Here is a 24,996-nt window from a genome sequence, read left to right as displayed (position 1 = left end):
CCCTGAATGTTGGGAATCTGAGTCTTTCTGAAGGTCTTATCTAAGTCTGGACTGTATTTTTGTTTAGTCTGATCTCAGTCTCAAAGAGGACTCTGGATTTTATTTCAGGCCCAGAACAGCAGAGATAACACTAAATGTCCTGTGCATCGACTAGAATTCAAGATGCAAAGATTTTTGTTATCGATTCACTACATGCACAGGATATAAAGAGATTTGAGATGCTGTTTCTCTCTCACCTTGTTATTATAAAAGAGGGAAAAAACAAAACAAGAATAAATAATAGGTATAAAGAATAAACTATAACAGAATACAATCAAATGTATTTACAATGGCAGTGGTGGTGCAACGCAGTAACGGTCATGAGGTGAAAACTGGATCAAAACAGCAGCAGATATAACAGAAACAGTCACTAATGTGAAAATGAATCTAACCTAAGACTTTATTTTAGATGTAAAACCTGTTTCCAACTCTGGAATCTTCACATCTACCCCCTTTTAAAGTTGATGATTAATATGTTGGAAAATTAACTAATTTGATGAAATTATGATTAAACCTGTGTAATACTAATAAAATTCTTTCCCATAATGCACTTGTTGCATATGTGGTCTAGTCTCTATTGATTTGGAATTGACCTTTGTCTGGATTTGGCTTCAGTTCTTTAACCCTTTCATGCATGAATTAGGAAAACCATAGTCAAGATTTTTTCCTCTTTAGGCATGAAAAAAACAATGCAATAGATTTTATTTATTTATTTATTTTAATGAACCTATTTTTCATGGAGTTACAAAAATGTCCACTTAGCTGGACACCATGTGTTTAATTTTTGAAGCAAAGAAACATGTATTTAAAACGCAATATCAGAAATTGATATACTGTGTGAAAACTATGAAATAATATTTTTAATGCAGCAGATCTGATGTTTTCTCACATTTCATCATACTCTAATACTAGTTATTACTCCCTTCATGGAGATAATATACAGGGTGGGGAAGCAAAATTTACAATATTTTGAGGCAAGGATTGAAAGACAGTGTATGACCAATTAGTTTATTGAAAGTCATGAGAATTTATTTGCCACAAGAAAACTGACATAATAGAAAATGTTTTTATTCTATGTGTCCTCCTTCTTTCTCAATAACTGCCTTCACACGCTTCCTGAAACTTGCGCAAGTGTTCCTCAAATATTGGGGTGACAACTTCTCCCATTCTTCTTTAATAGTATCTTCCAGACTTTCTGGTAACAGTTTTGCTCATAGTCATTCTCTTCTTTCCATTATAAACAGTCTTTATGGACACTCCAACTATTTTTGAAATCTCCTTTGGTGTGACAAGTGCATTCAGCAAATCACACACTCTTTGACGTTTGCTTTCCTGATTACTCATATGGGCAAAAGTTTCTGAAAAGGTATGGATAATAGTGTTAGGTATGATTATGACATCAATATATGTTTGGTTTCAAAACAATTGACGTAGTGCCTGCTGAGAAAAAACAACTAAATGTTCATTGTAAATTTTGCTTCCCCACACTGTATATAAAATAATACTTTGTGTTTAAGTAACCTGTTAATTACAGTTGAGTAACTGAAAATTAATTTACACTCAAACATGTTAGTGCAGATCAGGTTTTTCAGGAGCAGCAAAGATACAGTAATGGCATGAATGTCAGTGTATGGGATGGTGCATAAGTGTCCACTGTGTTGGCTGATATGGAACTAAAACAAAATCCATGCTGTGTGATACCATGACTTTGTGTCAATATGCACGCCACTTTTGATGGTAAATTGGCGTGTTATTTGTACGACATTATAAGCTTTTCGCGTGTATATTGACCCATGAATATACAAGAGAACAGCTGTCCACTGTAGTGACCACTATGCATGAAAGGGTTAAAGTACTGATCTGGTCTCATATTCGATACAGTCTGGTCTTTGTCATACTTTGGCCTTGGACAACATTACACAGCAGTACTGAGCTTTACCACTAGGTGTCACACTTCCACTTCCTGTGTGTTCATCAGACTGCCAGAACCCATAAAGAAGAATGCAGTGACTCTAGTCCACTTGGTGGCGCTAATGCACCTCTAAGCTGGTGTGACAACCACCAATATATACATTCGCCATTGTTGATGTCACATGACGTCCATTCCACCCATCTGATTGGCTGAGGCCTTCATTCACACTGCAAAAGCTCAAATCACAGGAAAAAAATTTCCCCAGTGGGTAATGTAGGTTCATTCTCCTGTCAGTGAAGAAGACGTGGAGTAGGTCCTTGAGCGCTTTCAATGTGCTAATGCTAATGCTAATGCTAGCTACTGTGTATGTATTAGAATGGGAAAAATACAGAAGGCGATCAGGGCCACTGGAAAAAAACAAACAAACAAAAAAAAATGTCCAATATATTTTTTTATAATTATTCTGAGAACTTCAATGTGCTAATGCTAATGCTAGCTATTGTGTATGTATTAGAATGGGAAAAATATGGAAAGTGATTAGGGCCACTGGAAAAAAAAAAAAAGAAAAAAAAAGTCCAATATATTTTTTTATAATTATTCTGAGAACTTCAATGTGCTAATGCTAATGCTAGCTATTGTGTATGTATTAGAATGGGAAAAAAGACAGAAGAGGATTAGGGTCACTGGGAAAAAAAAAAAAAAAAAAAATTAAGGTCCAATATATTTTTTTTATTCTGAGAAAAAAAGTCAGAATTCTGAGAAAAATCTCAGAATTCTGAGTGTTTTAAGTATTTTTTATTATCTTTCTGAGATTAAAGTCAGAATTCTGAGGAAAAAAAGTCTGAATTCTGACTTTTTTCCTCAGAATTCTGGCTTTAATTTCAGAATTCTGACTTTTTTCTCAGAATAATGATTAAAAAAAAATTTATTGGACCTTAATTTTATTTAATTTTTTTCCAGTGGCCCTAAAACTTTCCGTAGAAAAATGCAGAGACCTATGGAGATAATAAAGAGTTAACCTTTAACTTTGTAATAGTGCGACAGCTTTTACCATCACCCAAAGCACATGAACTTTATGGTACACACAACCTCCTAAGACCCAGCTATGGGTTAGTTTCACAGCTTTATACAAAAAACAAAAACAAAAAAAGTCCAACGCAAAGGACATTCCATTAAAAAAAAAAAAAAAAAAAAAATGCATCTGAAAAAATGTTGCATCATGATGTTTCCAATATGGACAATTATTTAATTAAAAAAAAAAAAAAAAGCCCAAACTTGTACTTTCCTGGGTCTCAGGAGGTTAAGCTGTGTTTATCTTCCCTCTCTACTGAAATGTGATCTCCTTCATGTTGTCACCCTCGGCTCCTTTAATCTTTTTAGAACAGAATATTATCATCATCACAGATGCAGAACATCAGCACAGATTACAGATGGAACTCTTCCAATGTAACACAACCTGTCATAATAATTCATGACCCTTCAGTTAGTTCGCATTATTTAAGTGCTTTTAAGTCTAAACTGAGAGTTGTTGAAGCCGACTCCATAACTTGTAGTTGTTTTTCCTAAACTATTTGCAAATGGGTGCTTCGATGAAACTGGTCCTAAAAACAGGACATGGGACTAAAAATTCAAACCAGATTTAGACTAATGTTATGAAGCAAGTTTCAAAGCATTTGGGGTCTGGTTTAAAAAGAAATATTTACTGAAATAAAGAGAAACTATTCTTCAAATAAAACACACTTTTATATTTTTTTATATTATTTTTATACAAAAAGCCGTAACATGGTAAAACGGACACAAAAATTCTGTGCTACTATTTTCTTGATTATCTTTTTATTCTCAGGTGCATTTTGGGAATTGAACTAACTATGGAAGGCAGAGTGTTTCAGAAAAATGACCGCTGTTGCAAAATCACTCTGAGTTTATTTGTGTTTAACTGGGCAGGTTCTGCACGTAACGCAAGTGGACACGATGGGTTACACACAGAACCTGGAATGAGATTGAGATTTATGAAAAACCCACATGTCTGGATTAGAAAAACCACTAGGATCGACACATTTAACAGTGCCTTTATTTATAGTCTATATAAGACCATTTACAGCCATGTTTTCAGAACAAATGCACTGACACCTATAGGTAGCTTTTCATGTCCCAGTTTTGGTCCTATTTTTGGACCCAATATTTTATTAAAAATTCATTACCTCCGCCAGGAGGTATTGTGATCATCTTGCTTTGTGTGTTTGTTTGCGTGTTTGTTTGTTAGCAACTTTACGGGAAAACTATTCCAACCATCTTTACCAAATCTTCCCCACAGATAGGCCTAGGCCCTGGGACCAAACCATTAAATTTTGGGCCAAGTAGACCAAAGTTCAAGGTCACAAATTCTCAAATATTCCTATCTCTCATCAATTTTCGAAAATTCATAAAAATTTAAAATGACTGATTAGCCTCCAATTTAATCCACCTGTAGCTTATAATAATATCTTGTATCTGGCACAAAATTGTCCACACCCACTGTGGAATGTGGACTCTGTGGACATTTACATTTAACATTGAAAATCCCATTTACCACACATTTCTCATTATAACTCAACAAATATTGATTGGAATTGAATATAATTTAACATACACATGACTGGTACCAAGCTTCAACTATTTCTGCTGTATGGAACAACCTGGAAACTGTTTAATTTAAGAAGAAATAGTCGATCCACACATGCACACCGTTCGGGGTGCTTGGTGGAGGTTTGCGTTCTCTGAACACGTGTTAATTTTGGGATGGCTCAGAGTAAGAGTATAATTTTTTTTTTCATTTATCTGAGGTCATCATTAGGTCCATCCTGGGGGGAACATGTCTACATTTCTCTTTTATTATTGGGTCTAAAAAGCTGGAAAAGTGTCAGGTACAAAATAAACCCAGTTTCACAGAAGCACCCATATGTTTTTTCTATTAACTGTTTATTGTCGAATGTGCATGTTATATGTGTTTTAACTGTGTAATCTTATAACTGTGTGTTGTATTTGCTGCCGCCTATCTTAGCCAGTACTCCCCTGTCAAAGATGATCTTAACCCTTTCATGCACAAATTATGAGAACCTTAGTCAATATTTTTTTCTTGAGTGTTTTTGTTCCTCTTTAGGCATGAACAAAACAATGGAATTGATTTTTTTTTTTTTTTAATGAGTGTATTTTTCATGGAGTTACAAAAATGTCCACTCAGCTGGACACCATGCATTTAAGTTTTGAAGCAAAGAAACATTTCTATAAAAATCATCATCAGAAAGTGATATACTGTGTGAAAACTATGAAAAAAAAGCATTTTTAATGCCACTAATTGCTAAATTGCTACTGTTTTCTCACATTTTATCACACTCTAATATTAGTTATTACTCATTTCATGGAGATAAAATGCTCCTGAGACCCAGGAAATGGACAGTTTCAGCTTTTTCACATTAAAAAACTGTCTTGATTGGAAACTGCATAATGCAACCGTTTTTTCAGATACATTTTTAAAACTATTTTTATTTATTGATTGATTTTTTTTAATGGAATGTTTTTTTGTAATGGACAGCATTTTTAAAGTAAAACTGTCAAACTTTTGTCCCCTACAGAGGACAAAATGCATTGCTGGGTCTCAGGAGGATATGCAAAAAAAAAAAAAATAAAAAAATAATAATAATTTGTTTGTTAATTACAGTCTAATACCAATTAGCAATTGATTTCCACTAAAACATGTTACTGCAGATCAGGTTTATCAAGAACAGCAAAGTTACAGTAATTGTATGAATTGCAGTGTTTTGGATGATGCATAAGAGTCCTGATATGGAACTAAAACAACAAAACCTATGAATAAACAATAGAACAGCCGTAGAATAACTGTCCACTGGAGTGACCAGTATGCATGAAAGGGTTAATCTAAATGGAATTTTTCCTGGTTAAATAAAAATAAATACAAAATAAACTGGTTTAAGCTCCTACACTGGTAAAAAAAAAACCCAGTATATTAGTCTCATATCTTGTCACTACAGCTCTGTACCATGCACAAATGCAGAAAACCTGATAAAACAGCGATCATTTATGCTACTGTAAGTGTAAAAATAGTTTGGGTTCATTATGAAGGTGGAAGACCCCATTAGACGACCGTGGGCCACAGTCTGGGTAATCACCGTAATGGGAAACTATGATGTCACTCACTAGAAACAAACTCAGTGAATCCAAGAACCCTTAAAGCTGCAGGGCTCCAGAGTTTCATGGTGTCATTGAGCGAAAATTCCATAATTAGTTTCCAGTACGTTTGAAAGTCAAGTGGTCTGAGCGGATTCTTCTCAGGTTGTGGAAAATCTACAGGTAGGAGCTAAAGATGTGATTGACAGCAGTAATTATCGCCCTTCAGATCGAGCTGACTCAACGAAAGCTGGAATTTTTTTTTTTTTTTTTAACTTTATCAGCATTAAACAGCGTCAGGGTCATGTACACTGCCCCCATCTGGATTTAACTCAGCAAATACTCAGGCCCTTCCATTGGATAATTACTGCAGTTTTTAATAAAATGTTTCATCTGCAACTAGTTCTATAACCTAAACTGATGCAGCGAGGAGCTTCTTCCGTCTTAATAACTGTGTCTGCATTAAGAATACAGGGTGGGGAATGATAACAACAAAAATAGCTCATAGTAGTTTAATTTCAGAGCTGATATCTATCCATTTTCCATGTTTTCTTGATAATAACCAAAATCACTTCAGTTCTTACATCAATATCTATGGCACTGTACTGACAAAAACAATGCTTTTAGACATTCCATGTTTTCTTTTCTGTCTGTTTTAGTCACATGATACACACAGGAGTTAGTACTTGATTGCATAACTATTGTTTTTGATGACTTTCGATGGTGTAGTAATTTTTTCCACGACTGCATATCTATATCAATCAATATAATAATCATTATATCCAGGAAAGGAAAAGTTTTGGCTTTTTTTACTTAAAATAATTGTCTTGATTCGAAACAGCATAATGCAACAGTTTTTTCAGATACTTTTTTGTCTTTATGGAATGTCCTTTGCAGTGGACAGTGTATTTTTATTACCCCACCCCCGAAGGGGAGGCAAGGGGAATTGTTTTTGGTTGAATTTGTTTGTTGTTTGTTAACACTGTAGCAGCAAAACTATTGGCTGAATTCATACCAAATTTGGTTTATAGACTGGCAGTGACTCACTTATTTATTTATGTATGTACAGGGTGGGGAAGCAAAATTTACAATATTTTGAGGCAGGGATTGAAAGACAGTGTATGACCAGTTAGTTTATTGAAAGTCATGAGAATTTATTTGCCACAAGAAAATGTACATAATAGAAAATGTTTTTATTCTATGTGTCCTCCTTCTTTCTCAATAACTGCCTTCACACACTTCCTGAAACTTGCGCAAGTGTTCCTCAAATATTCGGGTGACAACTTCTCCCATTCTTCTTTAATAGTATCTTCCAGACTTTCTGGTAATAGTTTTGCTCATAGTCATTCTCTTCTTTCCATTATAAACAGTCTTTATGGACACTCCAACTATTTTTGAAATCTCCTTTGGTGTGACGAGTGCATTCAGCAAATCCCACACTCTTTGACGTTTGCTTTCCTGATTACTCATATGGGCAAAAGTTTCTGAAAAGGTATGGATAATAGTGTTAGGTATGATTATGACATCAATATATGTTTGGTTTCAAAACAATTGACGTAGTGCCTGCTGAGAAAAAACAACTAAATGTTCATTGTAAATTTTGCTTCCCCACCCTGTATATGACAACACCCACAGTCAGTCATGGAAAGCTACAGTAAATTATGTCATAATAGTGTCACCTGTTGGTTATGATTGGCTGAAGCTGAGGTAGAATACTGTCCCAGCGTTACATCAGTATTACTGCACAATATATGTTGAGTTTAGTGTTTGTAGGGTGTTGAATGGCTCTGTGAGTTGATGCAAAGAGATGGACAGAAGAGGAAGAACAGGAGGAGGAGGAGGAAGAGCAGAAAAGAATTAATGAGAGAGAAACTGAAGAGCTGGAAAAGTCAAGAAACTCTCTGATTGAAGTCTACAAGGGCAAGAGGAATATGATAGTGACGGGGTAGAAATGGGATTCAATCCTATAGTTTTAGGGTGACTCTCCTAAAACAGGGGTGTCAAACATACAGCACGTGGGCCAAAACCAGCCCGCCAAAGGGTCCAATCCAGCCCACAGGATGGAATCTGTGAAATGAACACAGTTTCAGTGAAGTTATTAACAACACTGGTCTACAATTTTTTAGAAATGATTTGCTTCAGACATTAAATGTGCTAAATGTTACGTATTTTAATAAGATTAATTGGAAAATAAATGACAAAAGTGCCGGTTTGCTGATGTTTTCAAGGTATATGATTAAGTGTAATTACACATATATATTGGTTTATGTACATTTATATAATAGTTTTATAAATCTTCCACTAAACAGAACCTGTAAAGTGAATGTATTATAATGTGCAGACAGTGTTTTGAAGTAGATCTTGTAGCTCTGAGACAAATATTCCTTTCGAGTCAAACCTATGGGGCCATTATTGTAGCAATATTATTTGCAAATGCGTGTGGAGAGTTGAGTGTCCGCATCTCAATCTGTCTGTGCGCATTCGGATTTGCAAATATGTAAATGAATCTGTAAATGCGCGATGAGATTTGTGTGTCTGCACAACAATCTGCAAATGTGTAAAACAACTTGTGTGTGTGTAATCAGATTTGAAAAGTCAAAGTATTTTCACCACAAGACCCAGAATTACAGACAAATCACTGGTTACAAGTCAAGCGGCTTCTCGATTGGCTCTCTTTACACACGTGAATTTTGCTACACTTCTGCCGTGACAGATCCACAAATGTGCAGCGGGATTTGTCTGTAAAACCAGGGTTTGTGTGCCTGGGCTCAGCTGCCCTGGGCTCAGGCTCACAGGCTCCCTCATTCCGGCTGCGTTCGGCTTTGCTCGTTCTTGTACCTGACGTGAGTTTACGTGAGTTGTGCTTGCAAGGTTCACCAACTACCACTAAAAATCGAAGAAGAAGAAGAAGAAGAAGAAGAAGCTTAATCTTCTTCTTCTTCACAAGGTGGATTCCATGACCCTTTTAAAATGAACAGTGAAAGATGTTTTTCACTGTTCATTTTAAAAGGGTCATGGAATCCACCTTGTGAGGAAGAAGATTAATCTTCTTCTTCTTCGATTTTTAGTGGCAGTTGGTGAACCTTGCAAGCACAACTCACGTAAACTCACGTCAGGTACAAGAACGAGCAAAGCCGAACGCAGCCGGAATGAGGGAGCCTGTGAGCCTGAGCCCAGGGCAGCTGAGCCCAGGCACACCAACCCTGGTTTTACAGACAAATTCCGCTGCACATTTGTGGATCTGTCGCGGCAGAAGTGTAGCAAAATTCACGTGTGTAAAGAGAGCCAATCGAGAAGCCGCTTGACTTGTAACCAATGATTTGTCTGTAATTCTGGGTCTTGTGGTGAAAATACTTTGACTTTTCAAATCTGATTACACACACACAAGTTGTTTTACACATTTGCAGATTGTTGTGCAGACACACAAATCTCATCGCGCATTTACAGATTCATTTACACATTTGCAAATCCGACTGCGGACAGACAGATTGAGATGCGGACACTCAACTCTCCACACGCATTTGCAAATAATATTGCTACAATAATGGCCCCATACAAACCCATTCTCTTGTTAATTCTTGAATTTCACATTTTGACCCAAGGCTGTATCTTGTAAAGTTCAGCCAACCAGCATTTTTGACTTGATTTTTCTTTATCAGTGACTCTCATGTGGTAAAATTTCATTACTTTTATTCTGGAAGCATTTTCCTTGTAGACCAGTGTAATCAAGGATGTTTAAATTATTTTACTTCAGGTTCCACATTCAGACCAATATGATTTAAAGTGGATCAGACCAGTAAAAAACTATCACAATAGCCTGTAAATAATGACAACTACAAAATTTTCACTTTGTTACCTCCGCCAAGGAGGTTATGCTTTTGCCAGGGTTTGTTTGTTTGTCTGTCCGTTAGTGTGCAACATAACTCAAAAAGTTATGGACAGATTTTGATGAAATTTTCAGGGTTTGTTGGAAATGGGATAAGGAAGAAATGATTAAATTTTGGTGGTGATCGGGGGTGTTCTAGCTTTACACTAAAACTAGAAGCACTCGGAGAGCGCAGACCTCCGCCAAGGCTGATCAGTGGCCCCCCCCGTGGGCCCCCCCACGCCAAGGAGGTTATGTTTTTGCCAGGATTTGTTTGTCTGTCTGTTTGTCTGTCCGTTAGTGTGCAACATAACTCAAAAAGTTATGGACAGATTTTGATGAAATTTTCTGGTCTGCCCCCCCCCCCCCCCCCCCGTGGGTCCCCCCCACCCCCGATCACCACCAAAATTTAATCATTTCTTCCTTATCCCATTTCCAACAAACCCTGAAAATTTCATCAAAATCTGTCCATAACTTTTTGAGTTATGTTGCACACTAACGGACAGACAAACAAACAAACAAACAAACAAACCCTGGCAAAAACATAACCTCCTTGGCGGAGGTAATCACATGAAAATATTTATACTGACAAGCTATCCTTTCACAAAAAAAATGTGAATAACCCAACGAAATATGAACACCTTCAAGTAAAGTGTTGCCGAATTTTGTATCATATGATGTGAAAATGCCCATAAATGTAAGCAAAAATGTTAAAAAGCCAATATGTAGCATAGTTCAGAAAGTTGACCTGATTGAGTGAAATTAATGTGATTTTTGGATTCAGCACACCAAAATTATCCTAAATCAGCTCAAAAAACTGAAACAATAAATTTGTGGTTGACCAGTGTCATAATGATGGAGAGTCAGACCTCTGTGTAAAGTCTTCTCCATCACTTCCCAAAGATCCTCAATATGGTTCAGGTCTGGACTCTGTGGTGTCCAATCCATGTGTGAAAAGGATGTCTCATGTTCCTGAACCACTCTGACAGCTCTGATGAGTCATGGTATTACCCAATCCTCATGTTCCATAGTAAACTGATGGTTGTTTAACCCTTTATCAGACAAGTGATTATTTTTGGTCATTTCCGCACACATTACAAGACAGTGACAGCACCAGTTCAGTCTTCTATATAATGTGGATGTTGACAGGTGTCTGGTTCTAGTGTTCTAAAACTGATGTTCTAATGTTCTAAGATACATGGTCCTGTCACCTTACTTGTAATTTTCTAGTATTTTTTGTATTTACTTCTTTGATTGTAAAGTTTTTTTAAGATATGTTTCGTTTCATTTGTAAAGCCTGGTTGTTCTCGTACCGACACAACAAAGTCCATTAGGTGATGATTTATCTCGATAAAGGTGAACAAAACAAGCATCTTATCAATAATGTACAACATGTGGCTGTAAGGTGTTATATTTCTAAAAGCTTTTCGCACACACACAGGCGAAACATTTCCGAGTAAACTCAGCAAACTCATTAATCCCACGTCTATTCATGTTTAATGTCTGCTCTTTTTGTTGTTAAAATGAATACTCAGCATCTTTAGGGAGTTGTGCTTCAAACGTCCGCCCCTCCTGCAAAAAGCACCGATCCTTCAAGAGAAATTTATGTCTCCATTAACACCGTGTCACCGAGCCGTCAAAGGGGAGAAGATTAATTGGGGAAAAAACAAAACATAACGTGAGCCACAAGAGCCGTAAGAGGCAGGGAAATGGATTGTAGCTCGTATCTCCAAACCTCTGTTGGAGGTGACAGAAACATCGGCCTCATGGAGACGCATGGAAACGGACTTCAGTTCTGTCGGACAAAACCTGCAGTTGTTCCAGACTGGGAGGAAACTGGCCTCAAAGTTTGTTAAAACTAGGTAAATGATAAAAAAGGTAGACAATGAAAAACTAATCATTCTGTCACAGTAGTGAGAGGAGTCACCACAATGGCATAATGGTCACTAGGGATGGGAATCGAGAACCGGCTCTTTTTGAGAACCGGATCCCAGTAGGTCGATTCCTTGGAATCGTTTGCCTTCCTGCTTAATGATTCTGCTTATCGATTCCGCCTTCGTTGCGCATGTGTGATGACGTCACGCGTACACTACATTGTTTTGGTCAGAATGTAGCCAACATGGTGTTGGGGCAGAAACGGTCTAAACAGACGACACCAGGTCCACTGGGACACTGTCAGAGCCTCCATGTCTTCAAAAGGGTGGAATCCCTCCAATCAGCTCCAACATTTGTCCACAGCATGTGATTCATTTACAGGAATGTCATGTATTTGATACACTACTTAGCGATGCTTGTGAATGTAGCAGCAGAGTGAACGCCGGGCCCAGTTCTGCTAACGGTGCGGGCAACAAACGTCGTACCCAAATACAAGTTTCCAAAGGTAGGGTAAAGGAAATGAGGTGCACAACAACGGGAGATGAGCCGAGTCAAACTGGTTCGACGTAGTGGACAAGCGGCAATAGTGGAATTAGTAAAGCGTCTTCAGTTTCACTTTCACTGCACGCCGCCCCCCCCAAATGGGACCCGGTGTCATCTGTTATTATTATTTGTACATACTGTACAGGGTGGGGAAGCAAAATTTACAATGAACATTTAGTTGTTTTTTCTCAGCAGGCACTACGTCAATTGTTTTGAAACCAAACATATATTGATGTCATAATCATACCTAACACTATTATCCATACCTTTTCAGAAACTTTTGCCCATATGAGTAATCAGGAAAGCAAACGTCAAAGAGTGTGTGATTTGCTGAATGCACTCGTCACACCAAAGGAGATTTCAAAAATAGCTGGAGTGTCCATAAAGACTGTTTATAATGGAAAGAAGAGAATGACTATGAGCAAAACTATTACCAGAAAGTCTGGAAGATACTATTAAAGAAGAATGGGAGAAGTTGTCACCCGAATATTTGAGGAACACTTGCGCAAGTTTCAGGAAGCGTGTGAAGGCAGTTATTGAGAAAGAAGGAGGACACATAGAATAAAAACATTTTCTATTATGGAAATTTTCTTGTGGCAAATAAATTCTCATGACTTTCAATAAACTAATTGGTCATACACTGTCTTTCAATCCCTGCCTCAAAATATTGTAAATTTTGCTTCCCCATCCTGTATATGTTATATTTTCTGTGCAGAGATGGAAATATAAAAGACAGTTAATGCAAACACACCCGTTTGCACTCTTTTATTCCCTCACCCAACGAGAATTGATAAGATAATTGATAAGAAATCGGATCGATAAGCAAAATCGATAATGGAATCGGAATTGTTAAATTCTTAACAATTCCCATCCCTAGTGGTCACAGTGGTGTGAGGACTGATGTTCTGTTTGATAGGAGACAGAAGTGACTATATTTGGATGAAAAGGTGGAACTGGGGAAGAGTCAGGGGCAACAATCAGTGTAATACCACTGATGTCCACTAGGGGAACTCTTCTAAAAGCCCAGGCTCACAATGACTTTCATTGCACGACTCTCAAGGAACACTACATGAAAAGACATACAACACTTTTCCAGCTTTTGTTTATCAATGAAAACATGTTGGTTTTTTTCCCCAGAAGAGCACTAATTTAGATAATAGGTTAGACTACTCCGGTCAATTAATTTTGTGATCTTAGATTAGATTAGATTAGACTGAATTTTATTGATCCTTTGGGCAGAACCCTCAGGAAATTAAGGTTCCAGTAGCAGCACAACACTGAATATATACATAGAAGAAAGTAAGAAAATAAGAAAGAAGAAAATAGTAATAACAATAACTATACAGACATTAGTAAAAAAACAGGCAATTGCACATTAGAAAGTACAATTAGAAATAATAAATAATAGAGTAACAACAATTAATAATAATGAATAAGTAATTATGTTATAATATTCACTATATATATAAAACGACAGACTAAAAATAATTATAATAACAATAGTAGTTGTAACAATGCTATATTGATACATACATACATTGGCTAACTGTTTAGCCAAAAAGAAGTATATGTACAGGGTTCCAGTGGGGTCTTAAAAAGTCTTACAAGTCTTGAATTTACAAATCTGTTTTTAATACCTTAAAAAAGTCTTTAAAAGGTATTAAATTTGATCTGGTAGGTCTTAAGTTATTTTGCCATAAACTTGTTGGTTATATTGTGTCTAAACATATCTTATAAATGTCCAAGCTGCAAAGAAAATACTGTTTGTTGCCTCAGTTCCACCCGTTCAAACCCAATGATTTATATTGAAATTAGGAACCAGTTATCGCTAACTTTGCAGCCCCCTGTGAGAAATGATCACAGAATATCAGCCCAACACATGTGCAGACTTTAGTCATGCACACATTGGCCAAGAAAGCTGACTTTGGGAACTTTACAGTAAGGGACAGCTCGCAAGTGAAAGTTAAGTTTGGGGAAGAGCAAATTTAATAACACCTGGTTGGAGAAAAGATCATTCTCCACCTGGTTGACCTGAGTTTTCCTAAATTCTAGGAGTCACAAATTTTTGCCAGTATGGCTGTGAAATAGGCTGTGAAATTAGCATTAAATTCTGTTCTAAGTAGTCTTAAAAAGGTCTGAAAAAGACTTAAATTTAACTTGTAGAAACCTGTAAGATCCCTGTATGTAATTAATATGTAAGTAATAGTAGTAATAATAATAATAACAATAATAATAAGCAACAAGTAATAAGAAAACTAAATTAAAATCTACAAACAAACATTACACACTGGATACAATAATAAACATAGTAAATTACATAGATATTTGTTGAATCTTACTGTTTTAGTTCATTCATAAGCTCTTACTCTTCCATATTAAACATCTGAAGTCCCACCTCTTATATTTGTGATATGACCTGATATGAAAAGTGTCTGAAAAGTCAATTATTTGATCTTTATGGGTCACAGTGAACATGGGGGGGGGTCTACGGGAACTGACTGATTGGAACCAACTCCAGATTTTATGAGATTTCAGCCCAAGACACGAGCATTTTTCAGTATTTCTGAAGCTTCTTATAGAGAAAACAAACAACTTTGATCGAAAGACGTTCAGATTAAACCTCAGATCAGCTGTTTTAGTCTGTGAACCCCACAGGAAAGTACAGAAAGTATGTCACTTATTGTTGCCAAAGACATGATACCAACACGGCAGCAAATCCAAAGGACAGCAGCTCTGAAGAAAGTGAGGATAGAAGGGGAACTGCCTCAAGCCACTGAGCAACCTATCAATAGACAATTACTGTTAGTTTGATTAATCAAGCAGAAATGAGTCCTGTTAGCCCCCAGAGGAGGATCTGGTCTGGGGTCAGCGCCCTCATTAGCAGGATTCACTGGATCTGTATGGACTGTCGCAAGTAATTCACTGAGACGAGGAGAAGGAAAGTAAAAGACAGAGGGTAGAAACAGATGCACAGCTCTGAAATTAATAAAGCATCATTTCAAAGGTGGTTTAACTCCATCTGAGGCTGAAAATGTTCTGTACACAGTTCAATTAAGGGTCTGAAAGAGCGAAATGAGGCTCTGAAGACAGTCATATCACAGATTTCCTCAAGCGTTTGGAAAGTTTTCTCCTATTTCATCTGAACTGAAACTGAGAAACAAAAACTGGTAAAGTCTGATTTAACCCTGGACCTGGATGTGTTTGGCCTCCAGGACTTAGAACACATAATATGGACAAAAAACTAAAACCAGAACCTTGTCTTCATATATTTTTGGCTCAGTGGAGATGTAATATATAGCTTGGTATTTTTTTCTGAGGTGGAAAAAAATGTCAGATGTAGACAAATTCATATGAGGTGTCAGAAAAACACCCAAATAAAGGTTAAAATAATGATAAATTAATACAAAGCCCATTTACTATTAGTAGTGGTAGTAGTTTATTTGGTCATTCATTACTTTAAACAACAAACAAAAACAACATCTGAAAGGGTTTAGGCTGAAGTTAAGACTAATTTTGCCTAACTCAGTGTTTTTCAACCTTGGGGTCGGGACCCCACGTGGGTTCATCTGGAATTTCTAGTAATTGATCAAAATAAAACAAAAACTTACTAATAAAAATATATGGTGGGTTAACAGAGACAATCCCAATTCATAAAAGACATAAACTATGAGTCTGAAACTGAAGCACTGTGGTTCTGTTTATCTGTCAAATGTTCATTGTGGTCGGTTTCAGATGCTGCAGCTCTTTCATAATTCACAGTTCGAGTTCTAATTTGTTCAGAATTAATTGTCAGCCTTGTAAATCCAAGCTGGACTGACTGTACATATCCTGACCAAGGAAAATCAAATTCTCACTTTGTGCAGTAATCTACACCTGGCTTTTCTGCCTCTGTCCACAATAATATACATTATATAGACCAGCAGTTCTCAATCTTTTCTGTCGGGCTCCCCTTTGGAGGATGAAAAATCTCCAGGCCCCCCCAACCCCAGCAACATTGTAACAGTGGTGCAATTATAACTTTTATTGAAAGAAACATCAATATTGTAACAATACTTTTCGCTTTTCCTTGAATAATTTGTTGTTCAAATTAAAAATAACTTAGATTTTTACTTGAACAATACAAATAAACTCAACCAGACTGCTCTGGGACAATATTTTTCCAAATAAAAATTGGAAATGCGCAATTATCTTACAACTATGACAATAAAGTTACTTTTTTTAGAACAGCAAACAAATTTTGGTAATAAAGATGAACATTTTAACAATATCAGTGGCTGCAATGAGCCTGTTTCCATTGCACATCTCAGAACATTAAAGTGCAAACTGTACAAACTGTACAAAAACAGAAACATTCCACATTTTTCTTTTCCAGTTCAGTCCTTGTCCATTGTCCAAACCTAAACTCTTTGTCTAGTCTAGTGACAGATCACCATGGCAGTCGACTGGTTTGGTGGACGTCCCTAAAATGAGTCCAGGGTGCTCCAACACTAAAATATTAGTTCCATCTGCTACATGTTCTAACCTGAAGGAGAAAAAAAAAAACAACCACCCAGGAGAGATCCCATGCCCCCCCGGCACACCTTCGTGCCCCCCCTGGGGGGCCCGCCCCACACTTTGAGAAACACTGATATAGACTAAATGTCATCTAAAATTAACGTTTATTTGCAACATAGTAGCAAACTATTACATGATCAAAACCAAATTAATTTTAGCAACCCAAAAAAAAAAAGTCTCCATTTTGAATGTCTGGTGTCGCCACAAATTTGTGATGTTAAAATGGGGTCATGAGCCTAAAAAGGTTGGGAACCACTGACCTAACCATATTTACGATTAACACAATGTTTCCACAAGAAAACAAACATAAAAAAAAAATCTATATAATCATTGCTAAATATACAACAGAAGAGAATACATATTTAATTTTCATTCAGGTAAATCATGTCCTAATCTCATCTACCAATACTGATCCTAGTCTTTTAAACAAGTATTTTCTTCAGTCAATCCTCAGCTCTATATTTTTGAATAACATCACATAATTACATGACAGTTTCATTTCTTTTTTTTTTTTTTTACATTTTAGCATTTTCAGCTTCTTTGATGTCTCCCATCATCATGTGTGTGCATGGAAACATCGTATCCTAGCAACACAAGTACACACCAAAACCTGGATGAGACCAGAAACTGGGACTAGACCTTATGGTGGTTTTGAGAACCCTGAATATTCAGTTGGACTTAGAACTGAACCTGTTGTTGCTTCAGCCTCAGATTAAAACCTCTGCCTCCAGTGTTATCCCCGGTGTCCACAGGCTGGACAATGACTATGGACAGGACCAGACTTTGGACACCTTTGGAGACAGATTTGTGGTGTGATATTTAATAAAATTAAGGGGTTTTGCAAACTTTTCCTTATTAGTTTGATCAGGACATCCGACATGTAGAATGTGTTGAACTCATTATAGCTTTAGATGATGAACCACAGAGTCTGAATCTGCTGTTTTTATTATTAAGAGGCTCTGTGGCGCAATGGACAGCGCATTGGACTTCTAGTGAAGGTAGGAGGGATTCAAAGGTTGTGGGTTCAAGTCCCACCAGAGTCAGAGTTTTGTCCTTCAGCCGACAAAACAAACAAATCTGTTAAAGACGGAACATTTATGAGGTCAACAGAAGACTAGAAGGATAAGGAAACAGCTGATGACCGAAGGATGAAATCTTAAGTCTACTTAACTTATCAATGGTGTCCTTACCTTATCCATCTTACCTTATCTTATGTATTTTTATATAATCTTATCTCATCTGTTATTATCTTACCTTATCTATTATTACTTTACCTTATCTATTGTTACCTTACCTTATGTTTTATTACCTTACCTTATCTATTATTACCTTACGTTTTATTTCCTTACCTTATGTATTATTATCTTACCTTATCTATTATTACCTTACCTCATCTATTATCACTTTACCTTACCTTATCTATTATTACCTTACCTACCTCATCTATTATTACTTTACCCTTGCCTTACCTTATGTATTATTACTTTACCTTACCTTATCTATTATTACTTTACCTTACCTTATCTATTATTACTTTATCTTACCTTATCTATTATTACCTTACCTTATCCATTATTACTTTACCTTACCTTATCTATCATTACTTTACCTTGCCTTATCTATTATTACTTTACCTTACCTTATCTATTATTACCTTACCTTATGTATTATTACTTTACCTTTCCTTATCTATTATTACTTTACCTTGCCTTATCTATTATTACTTTACCTTACCTTATCTGTTATTACCTTACCTTATCTATTATTACCTTACGTTTTATTTCCTTACCTTATGTATTATTATCTTACCTTATCTATTATTACCTTACCTCATCTATTATCACTTTACCTTACCTTATCTATTATTACCTTACCTTACCTACCTCATCTATTATTACTTTACCCTTGCCTTACCTTATCTATTATTACTTTACCTTACCTTATCTATTATTACTTTACCTTACCTTATCTATCATTACTTTACCTTGCCTTATCTATTATTACTTTACCTTACCTTATCTATTATTACCTTACCTTATGTATTATTACTTTACCTTTCCTTATCTATTATTACTTACCTTATGTATTATTACTTTACCTTGCCTTATCTATTATTACTTTATCTTGGCCTTTATCTATTATTACTTTACCTTACCTTATCTATTATTACCCCACCTTATCTAGTATACTTACCTTACCTTATCTATTATTATTTTTGCTTGCCTTACCTTATCTATTATAACTTTACCTTACCTTATCTATCATTACCTTACCTTGTCTATTATTACTTTACCTTACCTTATCTATTATACTTTACCTTGCCTACCTTATCTATTATTACTTTACCTACCTTATCTATCATTACCTTACCTTACCTATATTATTTACCTTACCTTATCTATTATTACTTTACCTTGCCTTACCTTATCTATTATTACTTTACCTTACCTTATCTATTATTACTTTACCTTACCTTATCTATTATTACTTTACCTTACCTTATCTATTATTACTTTACCTTACCTTATCTATTATTACCTTACCTTATCTACTATTACCTTACCTTATTTATTATTACCTTACCTTATTTATTATTACCTTACCTTACCTTATCTATTATTACTTTACCTTACCTTATCTATTATTACTTTACCTTACCTTATTTATTATTACCTTACCTTACTTTACCTAGCTCATGTTAAACCTACCCAGCCTATCGTACACCTGCTGTCTGAAGTTAAAATCCTCATTATATCTTTGGTTTTAAACACATCGTCCACATCAGCAGAAAGTGAAAACCTGCTCTTAAAAGCACAGAAATAAATGTTCAACTCTGCAGTTTTTCACTTCAGCCTGCGGAAAAAGACGAACTAAACAAACTCAAACGTCTAACGATGAGTGTAGAGCGAAAGGCCTGAATGGTTTGAAGTTTCACATCTGGATTTGGCGCTCATCCCGCTGTCGACGGGGCTGATGGGACTTTGAAGAACAGGTACAGATAAAGGTTAAAGCCCGTCAGGTGATGAAGCGCATCAGTTCAACGTCCTCCATTCGTCTAAACAGGACTGTACAGTGAGGATGAAGATGATGAAGATGATGAAGACTCCACCGTCGGATGGAAGCGGTCTGTTTAACGTACAGGCTTCTTTTTATGTGACTGACAGATCAATTGGTCGGATTCCAGGTAAAACACTCCTCGGCGTGTTGGTGTGTGTTTAAAGTGAAGCCACCGTGCAGAAAATGTGGCGTCCTGCGTCTGAAACCAAGCGGCGCTGAAGTGAATCATGGAGGAACCGGAATGACTCACCAGCAATTAGAGCCCAGACGACACTAGCAGAAATGTCAACGAGTTTAAGAGGAAAGAGGTTTCAGAGCCTAGATGTGAGGATTTACACCTGAACCACCTGGACCAGGATCAGGTCTGATGTGGTTTAATGGTTCATCTGAGACTTCATCTGCTGGTTTGTTTGGTTGATTTAGTGGGTATTAGTTCATTTGGTTGTAATGATGATGATGATGATGATAATGATAATAATAATAATAATAATAATAATAATAATAATAATAATAATAATAATAATAATAATAATAATAATTTGATTTATTTATTTATTCCGAACATGCAAAGAAACAAAATAAAACAAAACAAAGCAAATTAAGACAAAAACAAAATAACATTTAAATGGACAGTCTATCTTCAAGCACATAAGAGTCTGAATATTACACGGTCGAAAAGGAGTAGGAAGAAGTCTAAACTTATTTAATCCTACCCCTCAGTGCTTTTACCACCTTATCATTAACTTAATACAAGAATCAAACAATACTATTTCCTAATTTTAGCATCGAACCACACAATATATAATGCAGTAACTGAATTATTCACAACAGAATGTTCATGGCAGTACAGTCATACAAACAGACTCAACAATGCAACAGTTTTCTTCAATAATTACAGCAGATTTATCAGTACAACATCAGTCAGAAACAAACAGGCCTCATTCTCTCTCTCTCATTCTCATAAATATGTAAGTAAGTAAATAAATAAATAAATAAATAAACCAGACTAGAAGCACTCTGAGAGCGCAGACCTCCGCCAAGGCAGATCAGTGGGCCCCAGTGACCCCCCCACCCACCCCCCTCCTCCGATCACCACCAAAATGTAATCATTTCTTCCTTGTGCCAGTATCAACATTTCCTGAAGTTTTCATCCAAATCCGTCCATAACTTTTTGAGTTATCTTGCACACAGACAGACAGACAGACAAACCTCCTTGGCGGAGGTAAAAAGCACTCCGAGAGCAGACCTCCGCCAAGACAGATCTGCCCCACCACTAAAATCACCACTAAAATTTAATCATTTCTTCCTTGTGCCAATATCAACCTTTCCTGAAAATTTCATGAAAATCCATCCATAACTTTTTGAGTTATCTTGCTAACAAACAAACAAACAAACAAACAAACAAACAAACAAACACACAGAGCATAGTGATCCCAATACCTCCTGGCAGAGGTAATAATAATAATAATAATAATAATAATAATAATAATAATAATAATAATAATAATAATAATAATAATACAGTGCACAGCCCGTTATGCTCAGTAGAACTACTACTGACTCTGATCCAAACTCAACCAAGGTGTGACTGTGACCAATAACATATTCCTGACATCATTTCTCACAGTTCTTATGCATGATCTGAATGACAGAAGAACATGTTATGAACACAGTCTCCACCCACACCATTCTCATTCTGTTAACGTAAACACTAGAGGTTCTTCAGACCCACTTTTCTTTTTGCCATTCATTAAATAAATCCCTGAGACTCGATGTAACGTGAAGGAGGTAAAATGAAGCGATGCCGTCCGAGGCTGAGGGTTGGTGCATCCGCTGCAGCTTCAATTGACGCCCGTCCGACGTTTCCTTTAGCACCGGGGGGTGGGGGGGGTTAGCAGGCCCGAGTCGACACTGATTGGCAGCACAGTAACACTATCCTCAGCACAGACCGCTGCATTTCCACCCACACAGCGCCCAGGATAATAGCTGAAAAGGCTGGGGTTTGCAGTCTGCATAATCCTCTGACTGTGTTTGCTGTATATCCTGCTTCTTTGTCTCTATTTATTCTTAAATATGGGCGTGTTTTAGCACGTGGCAGGCTGCAGAAACATGTCAGTTTCTAATCAAACACCGATGTGATGTAACGGCTCTGAGAACGTTATCGGTCTGACCGGCAGCTCCATCCATGCTATTACGGCGCACAAGATTGGAAAAAAAACCTGGGATTGCACTGTTTTTGTTATCTGTGATATAAAGTGGACTGAAGACAAAGGCTGTCACACCAGATAAACGAATCTCATTCTCATTTGCCGAAAAAAAAAACCCCAAAACATCCTATATGGGTTTGTTTTTTGTTTTGGACGTCATTCAGATCTCATCTCTGAGCTCATCACAAAGAGCTGTGTCACTGATTGAACAGATTACATTAGTGGTATCGCTTCATTATTTGATCCTCATTAACCTGCGTTTAGCCAAAATAACCCCATACAACTAATGCAAGGTGCAAATGATTCCTGTGTCATTTTCAGGTTGTGGTTAATGACTCACAGGGCCAACGCTAGATGAGGATGTGGTATTGTAATGTTCTGTATTGTTTTGTAATGTTCTGTATTGTTCTATAATGTTCTGTATTGTTTTGTAATGTTCTGTATTGTTCTGTATTGTTCTATAATGTCTTATATTGTTCTGTTTTGTTCAATAATGTTCTGTATTGTTTTGTAATGTTCTGTATTGTTCTGTTTTGTTCTGTATTGTTCTGTTTTGTTCGATAATGTTCTGTAATGTTCTGTTTTGTCCTGTAATGTTCTGTAATGTTCTGTATTGTTCTGTTTTGTTCTGTAATGTTCTGTAATGTTCCGTTTTGTTCTGTAATGTTCTGTATTGTTCTGTTTTGTTCTGTACTGTTTTGTAATGTTCTGTATTCTGTTTTGTTCTATCATGTTCTGTATTGTTTTGTAATGTTCTGTATTGTTCTGTTTTGTTCTGTATTTGTTCTGTTTTGTTCGATAATGTTCTGTAATGTTCGGTTTTGTCCTGTAATGTTCTGTTTTGTTCTGTAATGTTCTGTATTGTTCTGTTTTGTTCTGTATTGTTCTGTTTTGTCCGATAATGTTCTGTAATGTTCTGTTTTGTCCTGTAATGTTCTGTTTTGTTCTGTAATGTTCTGTATTGTTCTGTTTTGTTCTGTTTTGTTCTGTAATGTTCCGTTTGTTCTGTAATGTTCTGTATTGTTTTGTAATGTTCTGTTTTGTTCTATAATGTTCTGTTTTGTTCTATAATGTTCTGTTTTGTTCTGTAATGTTCTGTTTTGTTCTGTAATGTTCTGTTTTGTTTTGTAATGTTCTGTTTTGTTCTATAATGTTCTGTTTTGTTCTATAATGTTCTGTTTTGTTCTGTAATGTTCTGTTTTGTTCTATAATGTTCTGTTTTGTTCTGTAATGTTCTGTTTTGTTCTGTAATGTTTTGTCTTGGTGCAGTGAAATGTTGTGATGGGTTGTGTGGTGTGAGGGGTTGGAATTTTAAAAGTAATGCTTCTTCCATCCCTTTTTCAAACCATGTGCTGTCCAGTTGTCGACTGTTCAGTGTTTAAATGTGACAGCAGGTTTGAAATAAACATGTGAAATGAAATGAAATGAAATGAGAACAACTGGGGAAAAAAAATAAAAAATGTATTCAACTGTCCGGTGACCAATCAGTTAAATACCTTCATCTGCAGTAAACTGTTACTTTAATAACCTATAATCTGATCTAACCCTGTTGTTACTGTTACTGTAGAAATCAAGTCAATAACAGCAGAAAAGAAATCTATTTGAAGTCTATAAGCAGTGAGTCGAGATGGACACATTTATCAGTTTGGATGATTAATCTGTGGTTAATCTGTTTATGAAATTATCATCATAAGTGGTTGATGGATAATATTTTGTTTCCAAACTGGAAATACTGACTTCGAAGTAAAAAAAGATACGACAGAATAAAGTATTTCATGACTAGTTTGATTTGTTCAGTTCCACATTTACTGATTACTTTCATGTTCGGTGATTTCGATTAATCTATTTCTGTATTTATTGCTTAGACAAGGATTGCTCCGTCAGTAAAAACTTCCTTGTCTGTAGATATGACATTTTAGTTTAGTTTTCTTATTGTCACGATGACAATGCTGGAACAATATGGAGTCGAGGCCAAAAGTTTTGGCAGCGACATAGATCGACTCTTTGCAGAAATGTGATTTATTTACCAATGAAGGTCTTTGAAACTTACAAATGTTCATAGCTGTTCTTCAGTGTACCTCAGAGAAGAAAATCTAAAAACCCTGAAGCAGCAAAAGCTTTACCAAACTCTGTTCAGGTCTGGTTTACAGCTTAACTTGAAAATCACAGCGGTCGCTCATGATTTACTGTAGTCCCTTCCATTTTACACAAACATTCTTACAAACAACCCAGATACATAAAAAAGACGTCACAAAATGCCACAAAAACTAAAACGCAGGTCCAAAATCTGCTGCCAAAAATACTTTTAATGGTGCAAATAAAAGTAAAACGAAATAAAAGAAACCCATCAATGTACAAAGTTTCCTATCCAATCCTAAACCCTGTCTACACGTCTCAGTCAAGACACAAGTTTAATATCATTTGGAGGTCGATGATGTCCGGCCTCGATGACACAGTGGAGAAACCCAGGATATGGATCTGGCCGTGGATCAAAATGAGCCTCTTTTCCGCCATAATGGTACTGTAACGCAGACAAATGGAGCCATTTTCACTTCGATAATCCTCAATAATTCACCTCTGTGCTGTAAAGTGTGGATGAGCACATTACGGGCAGATGATAATCAGCCAGGATTTGCTGCTTAAAGAAGCGTGATTGGATGTTGGGATGGAGGCAGGATGTGTGGGAGCTGATTAGGCGTCTGGATCCTCACATCTCCCTGCCACCTCCATTGCTATTCAAGGCCACGGCTGGAAGCGAGAGCGGGGTTCTTCGTCCTCCT

The 24,996-nt window shown here is 36.4% G+C and overlaps 1 protein-coding gene and 1 non-coding gene across 2 annotated transcripts in view; one reads left to right on the top strand and one right to left on the bottom strand.

Annotated features, from left to right (window-relative positions):
* LOC115430956 (calcium-binding protein 8) overlaps positions 1-24,996 on the bottom strand; it is a 222,416-nt gene that overhangs the window by 50,226 nt on the left and 147,194 nt on the right. The gene's annotated exons all lie outside the window — the stretch shown is intronic.
* On the top strand, positions 17,908-17,995 carry trnar-ucu (transfer RNA arginine (anticodon UCU)). The gene is given in 2 exon segments: positions 17,908-17,944; positions 17,960-17,995. It is a non-coding gene; the product is annotated as a tRNA-Arg (tRNA).

The sequence above is a fragment of the Sphaeramia orbicularis genome, chromosome 13 (genome assembly GCF_902148855.1).
Source record: "Sphaeramia orbicularis chromosome 13, fSphaOr1.1, whole genome shotgun sequence".
Classification (NCBI taxonomy): domain Eukaryota; kingdom Metazoa; phylum Chordata; class Actinopteri; order Kurtiformes; family Apogonidae; genus Sphaeramia; species Sphaeramia orbicularis.
Note: the sequence above shows the minus strand (reverse complement) of the source record. Positions and strands in the feature narration are given on the sequence as shown.